Genomic DNA, 21,936 nt, shown 5'->3' with positions numbered 1-21,936 from the left:
TAGACTCAGAGGGTGAGCTGTGATCCCTGAAGGTGGGATTTGCACTTCAACCAGACGAAAGTGAATGGGGTCCCTGTCATTGCTCTGAGGGACACCAGGGCTAGCCAGTGGAAAGGCTAGTTTCTCCAGATCAGTACATGGAACAGGTGGGTAGGGCAACTCAGGCCTATGGGCAGGACTTTCTCTGCCCTATGGCTCTGGTTTACCTGGAGTGGGTGGGGAGGTGACCCAGTGGAGGGCCATAGTTGGTCCTCAGATACCCTAGACTGCATTCTGGGGAATGAGTAGCCCCCAATGACAGCAGAACTGGGAGGGGCCGTCCCCAGAGGTTCCCTGACAGTTAGGTTTTCTGGTGGAACCACTCCCCATTGGAGGGTATGGGACACCAGATGGAGAGACAAAGTGAAATAGGACTCACCCCTGTTTCCTATTCAGCCCCAGGGTACAGACCCTGGGCTGAGAGTCCAGTTTCAGGATACCACCCCTGAACTTGCAGGAGATAGCATGAAAGTAAGGTGCAAAACACCCAGGGCTACTCTCCAACACCCTGAGAAACCCCAGAGGTCATAAATCCCTGGATTGCCTACAGCATAGCTATTGACACTAACAGCTGCCAGTGGCCTCTGTTGGTTGTTGTCCTTGTGAACAGAGTTTTCTTTGGGTTGGGAACAGGAGTCTGATCCAGGTGGTGGAATGGGCCACATCACTTTGTTGGCCATGATGGTTCTGTCTGCCTACTGGGATGCATCTGTGAACAGGGTAAGGTTAGGTTCTTTAATTTTGACTCCATCTTACATTTGTCGTCAATTTGTGTTGCCTTTACACAGGCTGCTCTATTCATGAAGTGTCTCTGCCCTTTGGACTGCAACGTGTTGAAAACCCCCTCTGTCCTTGTTTTGAAAACCAATCTCAGACACCAGCTGGCCTAACTGCATACAGACATGTTCTGCCATTACTGATTGACCTATAGGTGCTGTAGTTTATTGACTTATGGGTTGGGCAGAAACACACTTAAGGGGGACGTTCTGGTTACATGATGCCTTGTTCTGAATGTTTTCCTATCGGCTAATATTTTGCAGATCTTGTATGTCCATATTAGGTATATTGCATGCTTGCAAAAGCTAGGACTGCCCCTTACTTTTGTGCTGAGTTTGTAACCCTAAGCATATAAAAGTCCTCTGTGTTTTGTACTCTTTAGACTGCCTCATTCAGTTGTTAAGGCTCCTGTGTGACGTAGTCTCACTTAATTAAGTTTAATAAAGATGTCTTTTCATATTTCAGCTTCTGTGCCAAGTTCTTTGTATTAGTGAGACCCCTGAGATTGAAGATTACAGTTCTTCAAATGGCGCCCATGTGGGGCTTCATCAGAGAAGTGACTTTCTGAAGGAGTGATCTTGTCAGGAGACTGAAATCTACTGAGGAGGACATGACAGGATCCTACTACGAAAGTACTCTGTGCACGGAGATTCTGGAGATTCTTTGTCTCTGCAGCCCAGTATATTTCTGATCTTCCTGATTTTGATCCTCCACATGATGTCACTCCTGACTGAGAACCTTTTTGGCGTGCGTATTCTAAAAAAGAGACCGTTAGGTCATTTAGAACTTGGCAGTTAGAATTTGGATAACCTCATGATTGGTAAAGGTAAAGTAGTTTAGTAACGCTTACTGTAGCTTTGGAATTTTGGAATTTGTGTTGGCCAACTTTTGATTTGTATGGATTTGATATGCAAATTGCAATTTATGTAGACAGGTAATGATGCGATTTTTCTCTATTTGGTTCTGTTGAACGGTGCACGTACAAAAAGTACATTAAGCACTACTTTGATTATAATACTTGTATATTCTGCAGTATTTTTGGCATGCCTGTTTTCAAAGCTCACATAGAGGAATGTGTTGCTTTTTCTTGGCGGTACCATAGTGTGATGTGAAATTAATTAGCCGGCTCTCCTAGAAGGAATACCTAAATAGGTTTAGGTATACAAACATATTTCTTCCTTGGTGATTCTGCATCCCCAGGGAATTAAAATATGGACATAATATATACAAGTATCCTTTGTTCTGTGCAATTTTATGAATGGAGATATGGAGAGCGATTTGGTGTTCTGCTAGCCAAAGCTAGTGAATTGAGTGTATTTTCGCTTCTTGGACATACATCAGTCTGTTGGGCTGTTTTTGCAGTCTTTTGGAACACAATTGAGTAACGTTTCTTGTAAATATGACTTACAACTAGTATTTACAAATGATTTGGTTTAAGTACAGTCTGTGGGCTGTCCTTTGTTTTTGTTCTGAGTATTGATATGTTGGTTAAATATGTGCTTAAATGTCTATTTGGTTTTCCCATTAGTGCAATTTCTGTAAGTGAATAGCGATGGCGCTATTCACGAAATAAATGGCTAAAGCACGCCGTATTGTGTGTCCTGAGTGTTTGACCCCTTTCTGTTTATGTCTGAAATGAGCTCAATGTCTGTTCATGGTTTTTCTTGATGTTTTCAGTCTATTAAGCAAAATGTCTAAATGCTTAAAAACTAAAATGGTAATTCACATTCACTAGGAATAAAAAAAGCCTCAAAATCGAAATTGTGTGTTTTGTAGAAAAATAAACTTATAGTATTTTTCCTTACATACATTGTGTTAGATATTAACAGGCAAACACTTCAGCTGAAGAAATTGTTTTGCTGAACTCAGACGCATATTATAGAACACGCATTGATGTGTCTTAGTTTGAAAAAGATTGCCACCATGCTCATGAGAGGAGAACTTTTATTGCCACTGAGCAAATAGCTGTTGCCTTTGCAAGGTCACAGAATAGACAGGAATATTTACTCAAGCCAGGACTTTGCCCTCAGTTGCACGGGTGAAACTTTGCATTTCAGAATGTTGTTTTAAAAAGGTTCCAATACTAAGGTTCATTATTTTGTATTATAGGAAGACATTTCAATTAAGGGTTTTCCTTTCTTTAAGCATTTCTGTAAGCATATTCTTGGCTCTGTTGCTAACTAATAATTAACCCATATAATGAAGAAACATTAAAAAAAAAGAAACAGTAACAGATGCTGAAACAAGATAAGGCATGTGCAAGGAAACTAAAAAGTTAACGATGTCTTGAACATTGATTGACAATCTCAGATAAAGATCAATCAGGGAAATTGGCTTTGTGAGGTCAGTTTCAGGTGAAGAGGTCAGTTTCTTGCAGTTCATTTCAGAGTAAACCTGGTTAATGTGTACATGAACTGGTGAGGCCACCTTGTTCGCCAGGCTGCCTTTGCAGGCCTAGGTGGCACGGAGCAAAAAAAAAGAAAATGAAGTCAGATTCGAGGAATTACAGAACCTTAATATGTGGAATTATCAAAAATGATTGGGTTATTAAAAATAATTATTAATTAAGCAAAATAATTATTAAAAATAAGTGCTACAAAATTTGTTTTTTATTATTCATGAAGCTTAATACTTATACTGTGACCTCCTAGCATTATAATTTAATTTAAGTTATGTTATACTGCATAATGAGGACATTAGCATATAGAATTTCACTTGGCGCAGGCGTGAAAAACTCATTTTTCTTAGGATTTGCATGAGATATGTCTAATGTCCAATCTCTGCAATTTGTAAAGAACATTCTGAGGATGATTAATAAGTAATGCAATTGTAGGATCTTTATTTTTAAGTGCCCCACATATCAAAGTCGAATTTGGGTAAAATTTGGACATTCCTGCCATTTACAATAGCTTTAAAGTGCTTTAGGCTTCAGTAAATGCATACATTTAGGTATAATACAAATGTGCAGGTTGTTCCCATTTGGGTTTGCTTTTAAATGGCTCAGTGAGCCAATGTGCCCGGTGCAGAGGTTTGAGTTTAACCTAACTGAGACCTTCATCCATTTAAGGTTGATGAAATAAGTACCATTGCAAACAAGCATTTGTTCTAAAAACTGGTATGTGTGTTATTATTTGAATTTAAAATTATTTATTAAGCGCACGGACACCGGCGGTTTCATGGCGCTATAACTGGCAAATAACATGGTGAAAAGGTGAAGCTAAAAAAAAAAAGAAAAAAGAAACTGAGAAAAAAAAAGACTAATTAAAAGCTTTGGTAAACAGATGGGTTTTTAACTGTTTCCTAAATTGCAGGTAAAGGGTGGAAGCTCTGAGTTCTGGGGGTAGGGAGTTCCAAAGGAGTGGGGCGAGGGTCGCAAATTTCGATCCTCCCCATTTCTTCCTCCGAAACCGAGGGACTGTAAGAAGGGATTTGGTGGAAGAACGTAATTCCCTAGTAGGAATATAGGGTGTAATCTCAGTTGAGATGAAGGCCGGTGCCGTGTCCAGTCGAGCTTGAAAGGTAAGGGAAGCAAGCTTAAACTGGACACGTTCGCGGACAGGAATCTAATGTAGGGTTTTGAGGAGGGGGGTGACATGATGGAACTTTGGCAGCTTGAACACCAAACGTGCCGCCTGGTTCTGGATCTGCTGTAATCGCCTTAAGCTATATGCAGGTATACTGGCATATAGGGCGTTCCCATAATCCAGGCGGGATATGACCATTGCCAAAGTAATCAGTTTGAGGGCGTCGAAAGAAAAGAAATGGGACACCTTGCGTATAGTACGCAGTGAAAGAAAAGAAGAAGACACCACAGAACTAACCTGGGAGTGAAGGGTAAGCTGGGGGTTGAGTTTAATGCCTAGTGTTTTTACTGAGGTAGAGGGAACAGGAGGGGACCGTAGGGAAGGGGGCCAAAACAAAGAAGACCAGGGACTGGATGAGCCACCCGTCAACACCAGCTCAGTCTTGTCTGGGTTGAGTTTCAGATGGTTGTGGCTCATCCAGTCTCGGATATGAATCATAATAGATTGAAAGTTAGAGACAGAAGAAGAAGAAGAAGACAAGTTAAAGACAAGTTGGAGGTCATCCGCGTAATTGTACACGGAGACCTCCATCTGCTGCAAAGAAAAAATAAGGGGGGCAATGTAGAGGTTAAACAAAAGGGGGGAAAGGGAGGAATTATGTTCTGTGAATTATTCACAGTAACTGTTTTAATAATCTAAGTATTGAAATAAATTGTAGCCCCTAACAGGAGTAATATATATATATCATGTGTTTTTAAATAGGGTTGGTTATTGCAGGTTAGAAAGAGTTGGGAAGGTTTTTTGTCTTTTAAGCCTTAGAGTGAGGAAGAGGGAGAGGGCTGAGGAACCCGCAAGGCAGATTTTGACCTTAAGGTCAGTGAGGTGGGAGTTAGGAGTAAGTGTAAACAGATGGAGAAATCATTGCTTGGAAAAGCAGGGCCTCAAAGGGTGTTGGCGCACGGGACACGCAGAGTGTCTATGAAAGAGTTTTTGGGAAGTAAAAATTAAGGTGGTTTAGCATGTTTTCAAAAGATGGTTGGTTACAGTTGATATTTAGTTTGTTATGTGCAGTGTCAGCAGTATGTTGAAAAAGATGTGTTTTTTTATTATGACTTCTTTTGAAAAGAAATGTTCGTGCGTTTTACATATTTTTGCATTTTATCCTTTTATGAATTGTTCCTGCTGGTCCTGTGTGTCAGAAGCGACACAGTAAGTTGTGTTTGACAGCCATATCTCCACTAACTGGTGATCTGCTGTCAAAAGGAGGGTGAGGATTTTAAGCCTGACAAATTAAGCAGGCCTGAATATTGGGTTTTGGGCTGCAGGTTCACAGTGCATAAAGTGCATGCAATGGTGTTGTGTGTCACCGCTTATTTACATATGCTATTTTACTTTGTCTATGCTTTTTGTGCTTGATATACAGCGCGTATATCTGATGGCTTGGCATGTGTGTGTTTTTTTATTGTATGCATGTTTTTGTTTTATGTTGCTGCTTTAGATACTATTACAAGTTCACCAGTGTTGTGAAGGGTTCTACATGACGATGTATATCGCTGCACAACAGTTGGGTGAATTTGCGCTGATACTAAATTTCACAGATATGATTTTTCATGCTGTGAACAAGACAGACAACACTTCACCTGTGTATGTCAAATTTGGCTATATAGTATTGAAGTAAAATAACAGAGATATACAGGATCAAAGTGTCTCACCTGCAATTAGTCACAATACTGTCCTCTTCCCTTAAGGAACAGGCAGCCCTAGATTTATGTTTCCTTGATTGGACCTAAGGATGAAATTATAGATTTGTGGCTCTTGCTAAAGGTGACCTAAACTTTTCATTTTTTCCCTGAAAAAGGAACTGGAACATTAGCTGAGATTACCGTATATGGTGTAGCGGCCAGCGGTAGAGCTAACATTTGTGAACTATTTTTGATTTTTGTTCACCCAAGTAATTCCTTGTTCTTCCTATAGATTTTTCTTTTGTTACTTCTCCCCTGACCCATGTCTCATCGTGCCTAGCTATTGGGGATTTTAGCTGTTCCATTTCCCTTTTCCAAATTCCTTTCACCAGTTGGTGTATTGCTCAGGTTCAAACCTCCAGACTGCAGTAATGTACCAGAGACCCCATATTGTGTATAATCCCCTTTTGTATGACCAGACTGGTTTTCAAGAATTGTCTTTAGGCCTACTTTGATGTTTTCCAGTCTGACTGTCAGTGTAGTAATGGACTGGTTAACTGACTCAATACTATAGTAAGATAAGTTTTCCACCTCAATAGGAGACACCTTACGTTTTTTTTTAATATGACTAATTCAATGCCTATTCTAATTTTGTTTTAGTTCCTTTTTTCTGCTGCTTTAATTTTTGGTGGATTAGATGTGTTCCAAATAATGGAAATACCAGGACTCTCTAGTTCTTGTCTTTTGTTTCCACATTTGATCATTAGCCTGTGTATTGCATAGTGCACCTGATGCACAGTTATTAAAAGGGAGGTATCTACATGTCCCTGATAATCTGTATTATGCAATTTCTCTTTTTAGATGTTCTAGATAAGGAATTAGGGAACACCTATATGTAATCATTGAGAGAAAAAAATTTGTTTACCCCATTAGACGATGCCACTATGTGTGAGGACATCCATTCAGATAGAATTCCCATGTAGCTATCTACCCTTAGATGGTAGAGGATATGCTCTCACATGGAAACCAATTGAAGAGGCTGGAGGCACTGTTTTGCCTACTGCCTTTGTCTTTGTATTGCCTTTGAGAATTACAGTGAATTCTAGACCAGAAATGTCCCATGATGTATGGCCACTCCTTTAAAGATTGCAGGCCACCTTCTTGCAGTCCCCTTGTAATACAATTAACTGTTTTTGTACTTAATTAAAGGAAACTAACAACTGTGTCACATTTCCTACATCACTAGGTTCTGCGGGATTAAGTCATAATAACCTGCAGAACTCACCCACAATCCCATCAGTGACAGCTATAGATGAAAAGTCCCAGCACCCAGAAAAATAGCAAGACTGGACAGCGATCGCCAGCGCCCCATAAATGGTATCTCTAAAGCATTGCACTTGCTCCATCAGACAGCATTGGACATCACAGAACCAGAATTTCAGTGAAAAAGAGAGAAAGAGAAGGCTTCTTGTTGTTTTGAGGCTTCAGTTTTCCACCTGTCATGTGCTGGTAACCTCTGACAGTGTGCAGTCCCTTGAGCCCCTTGGTCTGAGTTTTGGCCACACACCCCCTTTTCTTTGCTCCAACGGAAAGGCAGTGCACCGGAGGATCCAGGATTGGCAAAAGGCACTACATTGTGGTACCTATGATTAAATGAAAGAGCAGCCCGAGCATCCTCTGACACGGAAATGAGAGTGTTGAAGCCTGAAAGTGTTGCTGAGTGTGAAAGTCTGTTGCTCTTTCCCGATTAATAGTACTTAGGTCTGCATGAGATGATCTGTGCCCATGACTAACGAAGAGCACAATATCTGTAGTGCCTGCAGCACAGAAAATATTGGTGCACTGCATTGAGACATTGAGACTTTCAAATGAGCTGTGAGTGTTTGCCAGGAGGGAACTCCAACGGATACTGAGAAGCACCATTTTCATGAAAGGCCTGAATGAAGAGGCCCATGCGGAAGAAAACAACAGAAGCAGATTTGATGGACAATAGAAGCCTGCCAGAGAGGCTTGGACGGACTCTGGGTAATTCCCGTGCGATTGCATAAAATGGGTGTTTGGAGACTGATTCTTATTGTTTTACTGGCATTGGCAATAGTCGCTGAAATAACTAGGAGCCCTGAAAATGTTTGAAAAATAATTTTAGGATTTGCTTTTGCCTAGGGTTGTGAAAAAAAATGATAAACCTGTTTGTAATAGTGGTCATTACTTTCTTTTGCTATCTGAATGTTAAATGCTTTGTTCTCTTTGTATTCCTGCTGATAGCTTACATATTCCTGTTTGTATAAAATGAGTAGAATGCTCACCTAGCAATGAATTAGTATTTGCCTGTGTAATGGCAAAATGAGGGTCTGAGGTTCTTTAATTTTGACTCCATCTTACATTTGTCGTCAATTTGTGTTGCCTTTACACAGGCTGCTCTATTCATGAAGTGTCTCTGCCCTTTGGACTGCAACGTGTTGAAAACCCCCTCTGTCCTTGTTTTGAAAACCAATCTCAGACACCAGCTGGCCTAACTGCATACAGACATGTTCTGCCATTACTGATTGACCTATAGGCGCTGTAGTTTATTGACTTATGGGTTGGGCAGAAACACACTTAAGGGGGACGTTCTGGTTACATGATGCCTTGTTCTGAATGTTTTCCTATCGGCTAATATTTTTCAGATCTTGTATGTCCATATTAGGTATTTTGCATGCTTGCAAACGCTAGGACTGCCCCTTACTTTTGTGCTGAGTTTGTAACCCTAAGCATATAAAAGACCTCTGTGTTTTGTACTCTTTAGACTGCCTCATTCCGTTGTTAAGGCTCCCTTGTGACGTGGTCTCACTTAATTAAGTTTAATAAAGATGTCTTTTCATATTTCAGCTTCTGTGCCAAGTTCTTTGTATTAGTGAGACCCCTGAGATTGAAGATTACAGTTCTTCAGGAGGAGACGTTTTTTCCATGGGTCAGTTCAGTGGCTGAGGACAGTTTAAACAGTTCGGAGAGGTGTACAACGGGCAGGTGCCCCTGAAGTAGAGGGCTGTTGTCCATGTTCTTTTGCCTAGGCAGGGACGTCAATAGAAATATTGATTAGTTTACCCTGGCTTTAGGCTGGAGAGGAGATATATTGGAAATGTCCCTTTCTGCAGGATCACCCCAAACATTTTGCATTACTCCTACCCTTTTTTACTGAATTTGTTTTAGTTGACTTTAGGACTTTGCACTTTACCACTGCTAGCCAGTTGTAAAGTGCTTGTACTCTCATCTTAAAACATGGTAGAATTGGCTTATACCCGATTGGCATATTTAATTTAGGCCCTAGTAAAGTGCACTACTTACATGGTTTTTAAATAGTACTAGTGGGCCTGCAGCACTGAGTGTGCCACCTACTTAAGTAGCCCTTTTAACATGCCTCAGGCCTGCCACTCCAGAGCATGTGTGTGCAGTTTACACTGCCATTTCAACTTAGCAAAATAAACCTTTTGCCAGGCCCAAACCTTCCTTTTTAATACATATAAGTCACCTCTAAAGTAGGCCTTAGACCGCCCCAAGGGCAGGGTGCAGTGTATTTAAAAAGTTGGACATGCACTTTTAAGTTTTACAAATCCTGATAGTAAAAAACTCCTACATTTGTTTTCCACTACTGCAAGGCCTATCTGTCTTATTGGACAACATTAGAGTTACCTTATTGCATTTTATAAGTGTCATTTCCAAATGGGAAGAGATTACCCCTTCAAGTTTGGTGTCTCTGGAATCACCATTTTAAATCCTAACTTATGGTGAAGTCGGATTTTAAATTGTATTTTCGAAAATGCCACTTTTAAAAATGTTGGCATTTTCTTGCCTAAGCCATTTGTTGCCTGTAGCCTGTCTCTGGTCATGTGACTGGGTGTAGTTGGCAGTTGGGCTTTGTCTGTTCCTCCTAGACAGCACACACAATGGGAGTTTAGATGTGACTGAGAGGGTCATCACTGGCAGGACTAGAGGGAGCAACTGTGCCCAGCCTCACTTACACCTGAATAGGCTGTGTCCCCATCCACAAAGATGCCTACCCCTTGTAGTTAGCAAGGAGCCTGGGCAGGGGAGGAAGGGCATCTGTGCACTTCAAAAGCATGCCTCTAGATGATTCTCCTCACTTCAAAGGTACAACTGTGAAGAAAAGGAGGACCTCAGACACCACCACTTCTTTATACTTCTGAACCTGTGCATACTCTTCCAGGAAGAAGAACTGCTGTGCTGCTGAAGGACTGCCACTCTGCTGTACTCCTGCTTTGCTGTGCTGATCTGCTCCCTGCTGCCCTCCTGCCTGGATGAGAAGGAATGGAACTGCATCTATTGATCCCAGCACCCAGAGTGACGCCGAAGGCTACTAGGCTGCCCTACCATCCTTAAGCTCAAGGGCCTAACAGGCTTCCAACAACCTTGCACCTGCACCTGGACTCTGCCATCTGTGAGTCTACACTGCCAAGTTGTGTCACCCCAGTCATGGCCCCTTGGAAGTGGGCCTAAGGTGCTTGCTAGCAGATCCAATGCATCTTCTCTGCTGAGCGATGCAGACCTGACGTATCTCCTCGGCTGAGCAACACATCCTCGAGCAGAACCGATACATCACTGCTGCTGCATGGATTGAACCAATCCCAACTAGCCACACCGACTTGCAGTCATTGGAACTGAAGCATCGACTTGGTGGCATGACGCATCCACAGCCCAGGTCCTCACATCTCTCATCGATGGCAGCCTCTATGATGGAATCAGAATCGCAGCCTTGCAGGTCCCCAGAGCAGACACATCACCAGCTACGCGCCACATCCTCAATGCCTGACTTTGCATTGCAAGCCCCATCAATTAGACCCTAGACACCGATGCAATAGGACCTCGCACCGTGCATCTCTGAACCAATGCATTGCTTCATGCAACGCTCCGCAACCCAGGTTTAAGGTCCTCCTGTTCAGCGGGCCTAACTGGGTACCTGTAGCCAGCCCACATTCCATCACAGTCGGCCTGAACTTGTGGCTTTGGCCTGGTCCAGCGTGACCAGATATCCCCAACTGGCGCTTTGTGCTTTTTGGAGCTATTTTCACTAGAAACTTATAATTGAATATCTCCGGTTCTACTAATTGGATTTTTGTCATTTTGCTCCTGTTTTATTTATTAAATTAAGCTCTATGTTTATAACCTGGTTTGGGATATTTTGTGTTGTGTTTTCACAAATACTTTACACAGTGCCTCTAGGTTAAGCCTGACTGCTCTGTGCCAAGCAACCCGGGGGCAGTGGCATAGCTTGTGTTGCCAGCGCCTGGGGTAATGCAAATATTGCACCTAAACCGCGGACCGTTAGCATTTCCTGAGTCCGTCCACCAGTCCCGTATTAAGACCATTATCCCAAAGCCCATGTATTAGATTTTGAGAAAATACTGTTGTAATTAAATTAAAATGAATCTGATACTAATACACTTACATCTTTTTTAAATCACAGGGTTTTAATTTGTGCAAATTCTTCATTAACAGAATTGAAATATACATTGAAATTTCCCTCAATGACAGTATTGCTAGGATACTAAGTCTTTCTTAGCTCATCGTGGATCTCAGATATGTTTTGATTAGTTTCAGTTTTGAGAAAACTTCTTTCACAACTATCAGTTTAAACAGTGATAGTTAAAAATATTTTTCAGAGCTCTGTAACACACCAATGCATATCACTCTGATTCAGTATCTGTAATCACGCCACACAGTATGTCACACTTGTTGAGTAAACAGAAAAAGGAGTGTGTGTTACTATGTGTTTGACCTCTCTCTGTGTGCTTGTACAGTATTGAGATTGTAGCAGATCGCACTGTGATTAAATGTGGCTGGCGAGCATGAGCTGAGTGGGGGCACTGCACTTGCTGCACCGGACCATGCCATCTGCCAGGGCTTCTCTCTCTCTGCATAGCCTATGTAATGAGGTCCAGCATGGAGAGGCAAAAACCGAGACACTCACTGGCATTTACTCCCCCCATCCTTCCCTACCTTAAGTAATTACCTCTCAGCAGCAAGAGGTGACTCCAGCATCCAGTTTATGACTCTACCCCCTGCCTCCACGATATTGCTCCCGGGCACCTTCTGAGAGGGGTACTGTGGTGCATTGGTGCCGGCCTAGCTGGAGAGAAATGGAACTAGACCTTGGTCATGGTGTAATATGCTGTTACCGGTACAAGGAGCATGAAAGTGTTGGTAGTTGTGAGCACACGGAAAGACGTTTTAAGGGCACTGGAAGGCCAGACAGAGAGGCAAATGTAAAATGCGCACTTCTGTTTGCTCCCAACATGCCTTAATTTCAAAATTCGTCCTAAGCCTGCGCTTTTGAAGCCAGAAGTCTCCCTTGCTCCAGCTCAGCCCCAAGCTAGCCCCTACCTATAATTTTCCGATGAGTATCCAAGGCAGGGTGCAGACGTAGTGACGAATGGGTGAGAAAGACAGCAGCTTGGAAGCCGACTTTTTCAAAAATACAGCTGCCCAGCCAATTGCATTTAAAAAAAATATATATCTGCACCTCTGCTACCATCATGAAATAAATCTATAATAACAGCCCTGCATATAGAGTTTGGTACCCAGATTGATACAAATATACAAATAAAACAAAACAACCAGAAACAATGAACTAATTCTCTAAGGGAGAAAAAAGAATCCTCAATGATATGTCAAATCGGAGAAAGCTACAAGTATGAATTTATTTTCGTTTAAAGTTTTGCGCCACTAAGAATTTTGCATCCACACTGCATCAATGCATCTTGAACGACTGCCTTGCTGAAAGGAGAAGGAAGACTGGACCTGCTTGCTTTCATCCCAAGCTAACCAGAGTGACTCAAAAGGTCACTTGGCTGACTTCCTGTGTGAGCTACAGAGACACAACAAGCTTCAGAGGCTTTTCTGGAATGCCCAGCTGACCTGCTGCAACTGGATCTGCCTGAGCTATGCTGGCCTCTGCTGGAGTCCCTGATCCTCAAGAGGTACCTCCCCAGGTCACAACCCTTGGCTGGCATCATAGAGTACTCCGCCTAAAGAAAAGCTGAGTATCCTGTAGTTTGTGGCCCTAACGACACCAAGCGGACCAGTTTGTGCCAAGATACTGCCAACTGGGGCAACCGTCAAGGCAAAACTCTGGTGAAACCTGCTTTTCAAGCCAACAACAACAGTCCAAGGTGACTGGCAGCACAAGATCTGCTCTGTGCTACAGCCACAACAGCCCGTGAGGACTGCCAATGTGAAGCCACAGCAAGGACTGTCAACACTGCTCAACTTGCTCCTCACTCTACAATGACGACCATCCCCGCCTCCCGATCTGCTCCTCACGCTACAGTGATGATCGTCAGCGACGCTCAGCCTGCTCCTTTTGGCTTCCTCCACCATGAACGGAACTCTTTGTGCCTGACTTAGAAGATAACTTTTCAGCTGGACTAACCTGGTCCCTTTATCATACCTGCACCCCATCACGTTTGGCCTGAAACTGTGACTTTCCCCTGGTCTAGCGTGACAAGATCACTGCGAGTGGTGCTTTGTGCTTTTTGGCGCTATTTTCATGAAAACCCTTTAAATTGTTTTTTTTCTGGTTCCAGCAATTGGATATTTGTAATTCTGGTATAATTTTATTTATTTACATTTACTCTATATTTCTAAATTGGTTTGAGATTTTTCTTTCACTGGGTCTTCACTATACTCCTGTTTGTGTGCTGCATGAGTACTTTACACATTGCCTCTCAGTTAAGCCAGGCTGCTTTTGTGGCAGAGGGTTAAGCACAATGGGTCCAATTCACAGAACTAACTTAAGACAAAATCCTAAACTTACTACCATTTTGATATTCACAGAAGGCACTTACTCATTGATGAGTAAGTGCCTTCTGTGAATACCAAACTGAGTAAGTGCATTTACTCATTTTGGTATTCACAGAAGGCACTTCCTCATCAATGAGTAAGTGCCTTCTGTGAATACCAACATGAGTAAATGGTAGTACGTTTAGGATTTTGTCTTAATTAGTTCTGTGAATCGGGCCCAACATAATTTAGTGATTTATGTGGTTCATCCTGATAAGGATTGTGGTTGTTACCTGAGTGGGGATTGGACCGCCCCCCTCAACCAATAACCCAACTTCGAAAAGTCATTTCTCATTCACTTCACCATTCACTAACCATTTCCCTTGTACTCTCCTCTTCAACTCTTCCAGATATACACTTACTGTTTTCCACCCTGGACACACTCTCATGTTGTGGTTTGGTAAAGCCTCAAACAGAGCCATATAACTTGAATAATACACAACCAACCCATCTCCTAAATATTTTTGTCAGATTCCCTCTTCCTGTCAACCATATCTTGATATTGTCTGAGGGGCACTAAGGGTCTTAATTAATCTTTCCACTAAACCGTTGGTTTCTGGATGATATAAGGCAGCCATAGAGTAGAAGGCGGCTAATTGATACAGTTCTTCTGTAATCATTCTTCAATTTCCACTAATATTGTCTGTAACAGATTGTACGACTTTATCATGCATGCATGTACAATGCAGTACTTTATAATGCACAGGTTACCATTAATGTCTTTGACACACAATCGCATGTGGTTGTATTCATTTTACATTTACCCCAAATGCCTTTTCAATAGATTTTTTTGGCCAGTTCATTAAAATGTCCAACAAATAAAAACTTTGGTGCAATGTCTAATGAATTGCGTGGCTAAGTATTACAGGAGGTCTCACAAAAATCTCTGCTGGTCTACATGAAACTGTTACTTTAGAGAGTAGTAAAATCTGGATGATGGATGGGAAATTCAAATCAACAACTATTTTCACAGATTTACACTATCCATGCTAATCTTAGTAAAACAAACATACCATTAAATCCATGGTTTGCTACCAAACATTTTTCTACTGTTATTGAGATTTTGTCTTCAAAAAAATCTAAAATGATGAACAAAAGTCTTAGGAAAATGATAACTGATTTTGAATTATCAATGAATAATTGCATTTCAACTAAATTTTATTTGCCTAAAAAAACATAAAAGACAGATAAATTGCATACAAAAGTAAATACATGAATAAATCTTATGATGAAAACACAAAGGCATACTAACAGAATTCTAATATAAAAACAGTCCATATGAATTTCATGAAGTATCAAGTGCATGGCCAAAGTCTCAGAGTTCTAATACAAAAACCAGATAAGAACATCATAAAATAATCCTGTGCATAAGCAGTAGGAAGTATCTGGATAACACACACATAGAGGCTCACAAAGTGGCAGCAGCTCTAGGTGACACATGATCATTACTTAGCAGACCGGAGTTCCTATGCTTAAGAACGTGCTGAATGTAAATAATAACACACAAACAGACGCTTGGAGATGGGGGTGATTGCAAGTAGGTCATAGCTGTCTTATGGTCTCAAACATTACTATCCTTTAGTGAAAGTTTATTTTTTCCCCAAAAAGCGATGCAAATTTACAAAACAACATTAAATTCAAAGTAGATTGTGCAGACAAATTATCACATGGAGCAAGAGTCATGGGATATCTAAAGGTTTCAGGGAACACCACTAAAAAAAGTGCAAAGTGCTGAATCTCAACCTTAACCTGGTTAGCAAAACCCACTGCTAGTTATTACCAATCCAAACGAGATACGGTTCAATGATCCGACTTTTTTATGATTTGATACTAGCTCTGGTATGCCTGGTCTACTTTCTGAAATTATCTTTGATGGTCTGGCCGGTGGTGTTGAGAGGGCCTCAGAACAGTTATAGAGATCAGGGATGCTCAAAGTGGTACTCATATTTTTAATGTAGAGTAGACATGGAATACGGATGGCCTTGTATAAACACAAACAATTCCTGCTCATGCCACGGGTAAAGCTAGCTTCAGGCTTTGTTATATTGCTAACCATAGGAGAAGTGGGCTACTTTTAATAAATTCAGTAACATAGTCGAGGCTGATTTCTGCGTGACTGAGATAGTTAGCTGTACAGCACGTAACCCCCAGCAACCTTTTCAGGCAGCAATTTTCAACACTCTGTATGGCCTTGATATCTTTAATTCCCCAGAGTCTGGAGCCATATGCAGTCACTGACAGACATTTGGCTTTGTATACTGTAAGGAACTCCTTTGGGGTTTAGAGCCTAGATTTTTGGTAAACTTGAACAGGCCTTCCACAGATCGTGAAAACTTGGTTGCAGTAACAGTGCCTGGCTAATTCCAAGTACTTCAGTCATCAAAGAGAATACAGAGGTAGGGAAAGTTAGAAACAGGTGCAATTCTGGTGGCGTTAATAAAAAAGATTTGCACTTATTTGATTTCGGCCCATAAATCATAATGAGGGTTTTGTAGTGATTTACAGGCAACTCCAGCTCACTCATAAACCTCACATAACTATCCAAAAGCTTTTGTAAGCCAAGAATGTTGCTGACAATTAAAACTGTGTCGGCCAAGTAGGGCAGCACAGGTACCGCCCGATTACCAACATGCAGCACATCCGCAATTACGTTAACCAGGTGTTGCTCGAAGACCATTAGTATAAAGTGTAAATAAAAAGGGCACCAATAGACAGCCCTTCCTTACCCCCCTTTAAAAATAGAAAACTATTGGTGGTTTTCCCTGTGGGGCCAAACCTGTCATAAGCACAACCCCCACACTCTGCCCCACTCCCACATGTGTGCCACATTCCTCCATACTGTATTCCTTATCATGATAAGAAAAGCCAACGTACATGTTTGTCTTGTGGTGGTCATTTGTTGGTCGCAGTTTATTAGGAATACAAGGAAACATGTATATACTTTGTACATTTTGCATGTTATGTCATAACAGACATCCTTGGTATTGTCTCTTGGCCCTGCTGGGTTGTTTTCTTTGGTAGGTTGGTTTTGCGCTCACTTTGTGCGGGGAGGGAGTAGCTTCTGTCCCGGAGTTAGGCCACCTCGCTACCTTGTCCGACTCTTGTTGTGCCCTGCTGTCCAGCGGGTGCTGGGCTGCGAGCGCCGTCTCCGTTTGCTACCCTCCCATCTTTGGTAGGCCACCTTACCCAGCCATGAGGCATCCCAGAGTGAGTGGTCCTACACACCTGTCCTTAGGCCAACTCACCCTACCGTGAAGCATCTGAAGGTGAGTGGATCTATTGTGCCACACCACCCTCCGGTGTGCCTCCGTACCAACCGATATCAGCGTAGTTCTTCGCCACGCCGTCTGGAAGGCTTCCGTCTCTCCGCGCCTCCCCCAAACTCTTTATTTGCAACCTGCCAAGTTTCTTCGTGCCCCACAGGTTGCTCCAAAACATTCCCATGGCTTCCTCGGATAGGTGTACACCATCGTTGGCATAGAATTCAGGTCCACCCATGTGGCTGAGACCGTGTCTGACCGTTTCCAGACCATTTGTTCTGCAGGCTCACCGTGAGGTTCAGTTTCTTACGCGAGTTCTCGACACCTTTCTGATAGTCCGCCCCACGCCATTCTCTTCTGCTGATCAGCTCTGACCAGATGATGGCGGTGTTTTCAAAGCCCCTAGCTGCGTCCCTGAGGGCCTTCTGACTCTCGTGGAGTAGTGCTTTCCTCCTGATTCTAGCCAAATCATTCCCCCTCAGGTGTATGATCAACACATCCGGATGCCATGCTGCTTCTGCCCGCAAATCCATGAGGGTTGCCGGCAACTGTTCCCATCTCATGCCTGTTTAGCTGAACCAACGTATGCAGGTGCCAGCTGACCATCCTTTGATCATGTGGCAGCCATGCCGACATCAGGCCTCCATCCGCCTGATGAACGAGTGCCCCACCACCCACACCAGGCGTGGTCTTCTCCATGTCAATGTAATGCAAAAGATCAGTCACTATCCTGTTTGTCCTGAGGGCAGGACGGCTCCCTTTTCTCCCCCTGGTGCGCCCTGCTGGTCATAGCAGTTGCGGCCTCACGTACGTTTTGTATGCACGTGACCGCCATCTCCGAACTGCCTGTATTCCCGCCTCGTTCATCCCATGCTGTGCAGCAGTTGTGGCCGCCCATATCCAGAATGACTGCAAACCAAAGCCTCTCGGGGCAACCCCGCCTTGATGAGTGCGAGGCGCATGATTGCTGTAAATTGGAACTTGCTCAGTTGAGTTCCATCTCTGTGTTTGAACAGGGGCCCGCTAGCTGGTCACACCGCCATGAAAGCAAGCGAGCAGCATACTGTGCAGCAGCTCTGGTCCTCAATGCATTGTAGCCTTACTACAGTCCCTCTGCCGTCTTGGTCTGTTTTTGACTGTTTCAATACAATCTCAACTCCCTGAGCTCTGTGGGTTATGTCGCTAGCATGTAAACAGTGTTCTGCCGGGCCCTCCCTTGATGGTGCTACTAACTCGCTGAGGCGGAGCGCCCCAAAGAAGACGGTGGCGAATGCGTCCCTGAACAGTAGGTGCTCAAAGCCGTCCGCTCTCATGCCCCCTAATCTCCCTAACAACAAGCAAAGTCTCTTGAAGTCAATCAGGCACCTGGTGTCCACCCTTGCGCCCTCTTTCCATCTCCACCCCTTCATTGCTGCTTTAATGTAGTGGAATGCAATTGGGTCCTGCCCTGTCTCCAATTTTGCGTAGTGTGCAACGGTGACCAGGTGGGCCTGTGCCCTAGACCAGAACTTCTTGCAATTAAATGCCCACCAAATGAATTGTTTGGTTGTCCTGCGTGTGTCCCCCGTCGCTTAAAGACTGGATGCCCCCTACTCTCATTACAGTCGCAACGTACTTCCTATATCTCTTGTCTGCTGCAGGGGCGAGCGTGTGGTGGACCAGCTCTGATAAGTCTACCCCACCAGGTCCCACAGTTGTTTCGGGAAAGGGGTCATGTTCCGTTCTGCCCCAGGAGCCAGCTGCCTGAACTTGTCCATCTTGGCTCTGGATAGGGCGTCTGCCACTTCGTTTTCAACCCCTGGGACGTGGCGTGCTCGTAGGTCTATGTTGTCCTCCAGCTGTAATGTAAACAGTCAGCGCATTAGTTGCAGCGTGTCTGGGCACCTGGTAGATCCCTTGGTAATGGCCTGTACTACGCCTTTGTTGTCTAACCATAGCGTCAATTTCATGTTCTGCAATTCTTTCTTCCAGATTGTCAGTGCCACTATGATCGGGAATAACTCTAGGAAGGTCATTCCTGCTGGTTATGCCCCATCTATGCCAGCTGCTGGGCCACTGTCCCACGCACCATTTGCCCCTTGGGATCGCCCCGAACCCTGTGCTGCCTGATGCGTCTGTGTACAGCTAGATTTGTTTGCTAGTTACCCAACCTTCTCTCCAGATCAGCAGACCATTTAAGTCTGTCGGAAAAGTGTCCAACATCACCAGGTCTTTCTTGACCTCTGACCCGAGTCTAAAGTGGTGGTACTTCATGTGAGCCAGTGTGTCAATTGTGTCAATCGCCTGGCGAAAACCCTGCCTGCTGGGATGACCCTGGTTGCAAAGTTATGTTTGCCTATGAGCCGCTGGAGGTCCCTCAGCGTTGCCTTCTCGTACCCGCAGAGGCTCCTAATGTCTTGCCTGAAATCCTCTACCTTTTCTGGGGGGAGCCTGGATGTCCCGGCGACGGAATCTATCTCAGTACCTAGGAACGTGATTTTTGTCGCTGGACCCTCTGTCTTTTCCACTGAAAGGGGTATCCCTATCTCCCCTGCCAAACCTTTGAATGCCTTCCAAGTGTTGCTGCACTCTGCAGATGCTGTTGGGCCTGTGAAAAGGAAGTCGGCCAAATAATGGAGCTTCCTCCCTCTGGGTGCCTATTGTGCAGCGCCCATTCAATGAAAGTGCTAAATATTTCAAAGTATACGCATGATACCGAGCACCCCATCGGCATTGCCTTATCGAAATAGTGTTTCCCTTCCCGCTGGAAACCTAACAGGTGAAAGCTTGAGGGATGGACTGGGAGTAGGCGTAATGCAGACTCGATGTCTGTTTTTGCCATGAGGGTCCCTCGGCCTGTTGCCCTCACCAAGTCTATGGCATCGTCTATCGTGGCATAGCTTACTGAGCAAACCTCTGTGTTAATCCCATCGTTCCAGACGTACCATTTGGGAATGATAAGTGGTGGATCAATCGGAATTGGCCCTGTTCTTTTTTGGCACCACCCCCAGTGGAGAGATTACCAGATATTTGCTCATCTGGGCGGGGAGGGGTCCTTCTATCCTACCCAAGAGCTTCTCCTTCTCTATTTTTCTTGTCACCACCCCCGGGTGCTGTAGTGCGGATTTTAGGTTTTTCTCACTGCCAGGGGGGAGGGGGCCCATGAATGGATGGGGAAACCTTTTTCGAAGCCGTGGACCAATATCTCTGCGTCTGATTTGTTGTGGTATCTGTTGGATAGCCTGTGCAGTTTGTGTTTGTCAATGGGAGACCATGCTAGTGTGTAATCTTTTCGTCCTGATGTCCCCCGGTGTCCCCTTTGTCTGGTTCACTGCTTCTTTTTCTCCCTCTTGTTCCCTTTTTGGTCGTTCCTGCGCCTGCATCCTGCTGCCCGGTGCCCTCCTCCACACGCTGAGCATGTGTGCTGGAATTTACATGCTGCCCCGTATGTACATTCGTTAGCCTTGAACTTCCAACATATTGCCAGTGGCCCGCTAGTATGTGTTCCATTCCCTATGCTGAATTGTTTGGGTCTTTGAAAAGGCCTCGCTTTCCCCTTTGAAATGGCCCCCGAAAGGACTGCTCGTTCTTTCCTCCCCATGTCCTAGCCTCCCTAGCTACCATCATTTTGTGAATAAAACCGGAGCCATCCTCCTCGTTCCACTCCATTTCCAGGTGCGTCTGCATTTTCAACCTGAACCCCTTGTCGTACTCTAACCATTGCGTCGCCCGGGAATTGCCTCTGTGCGCTGTGGATGTTGGTCTCATAGAGCCACAGGTCGGCTGCGCAGCGCGGGGACTTTTCTACTATTATACAAGCCTTTATCCAGAATGCCTCTAACCAGTTGTCAAAGTTCCTCTCTTTGCACTCCTTCCTCCTTTCCCTACTATCTTCCTCTTTTTTATCACAGGTTGTCAGATCCAGCCCTTCTAACTGTGTCTCTAGTAATGAGAAAATGTCAATGAATTCTTACCTACAAATTCTGCCAATGGTATGAGGCTTGCCAACCCTGTGGCCCTGGTAGTCAATGACGCGGGGTCCGGTAATGGCCAGCTGTATACCTCAGTGACCTCAACTGCTGTGGAAGGTGTGGTTGCCGTAGTGGAGATCCCCCAAGCCACTGTGGGAGACCCTGTGTCCCTCCCTAACCCTGCTGCAGCCTGCTCCCCCAAGGTTTCCTCCTCTCCCTGGGCTCCTGTCGCCTCCTCCCTCTGTGAGGACTCCTGCTGCTACGTCCGCCTGTGCCCCTGCTGCCTACGCGCCCTGTATGTCTAAACTCTGCAATAAAAGTGGTGCCATAGTCCTGCAGCATTCCTGTACAATCGTGCTGATATGCTCACCGTTTGCTGCCTTTTCACTGATCCCCTGGCTTGGTCCCGCCACCGCTGTGCTAGCTACAGGTGGCTGGGTCCTCTTCTGGGGGGCCTTCCTGGGTAATGCTGCATCTGAGAGCTTTTCTGGCACCCTCCTCCATCTTTTGGCTGCTGGCACGCTAATGTTGCGCTGCTGGTTGCTTGTTCCCTCCTCAGTGTCGTGCAGCAGATGAGGCTGCAGCCAGTTATTCCCATGCACCTCCGATGCCACTCGGATCCTCCTTAGAAGGTCATTCAGCTCATTTTGTCCTTGCCCCTTGCTCCCCCTCTCTGCCATTCCTTGCGCTATCCAGGCCCCATTGCTGTTCCCAGAGTCGGGTGTTGCCGTTGGTGTATGCACCAAAACTGGTCTCCTGCTCTTAGCTGGGTGCTGCTGCGACTTTATGCACCAAACTTGGCCTACTGTCCTGGGGAGAGTTGCTCGTGGTGTAATTACCTCTTCCTGCCACCAGCTGTTGCTCTCGT

Source organism: Lissotriton helveticus, chromosome 6 (genome assembly GCF_964261635.1).
Source record: "Lissotriton helveticus chromosome 6, aLisHel1.1, whole genome shotgun sequence".
NCBI lineage: Eukaryota > Metazoa > Chordata > Amphibia > Caudata > Salamandridae > Lissotriton > Lissotriton helveticus.
Note: the sequence above shows the minus strand (reverse complement) of the source record.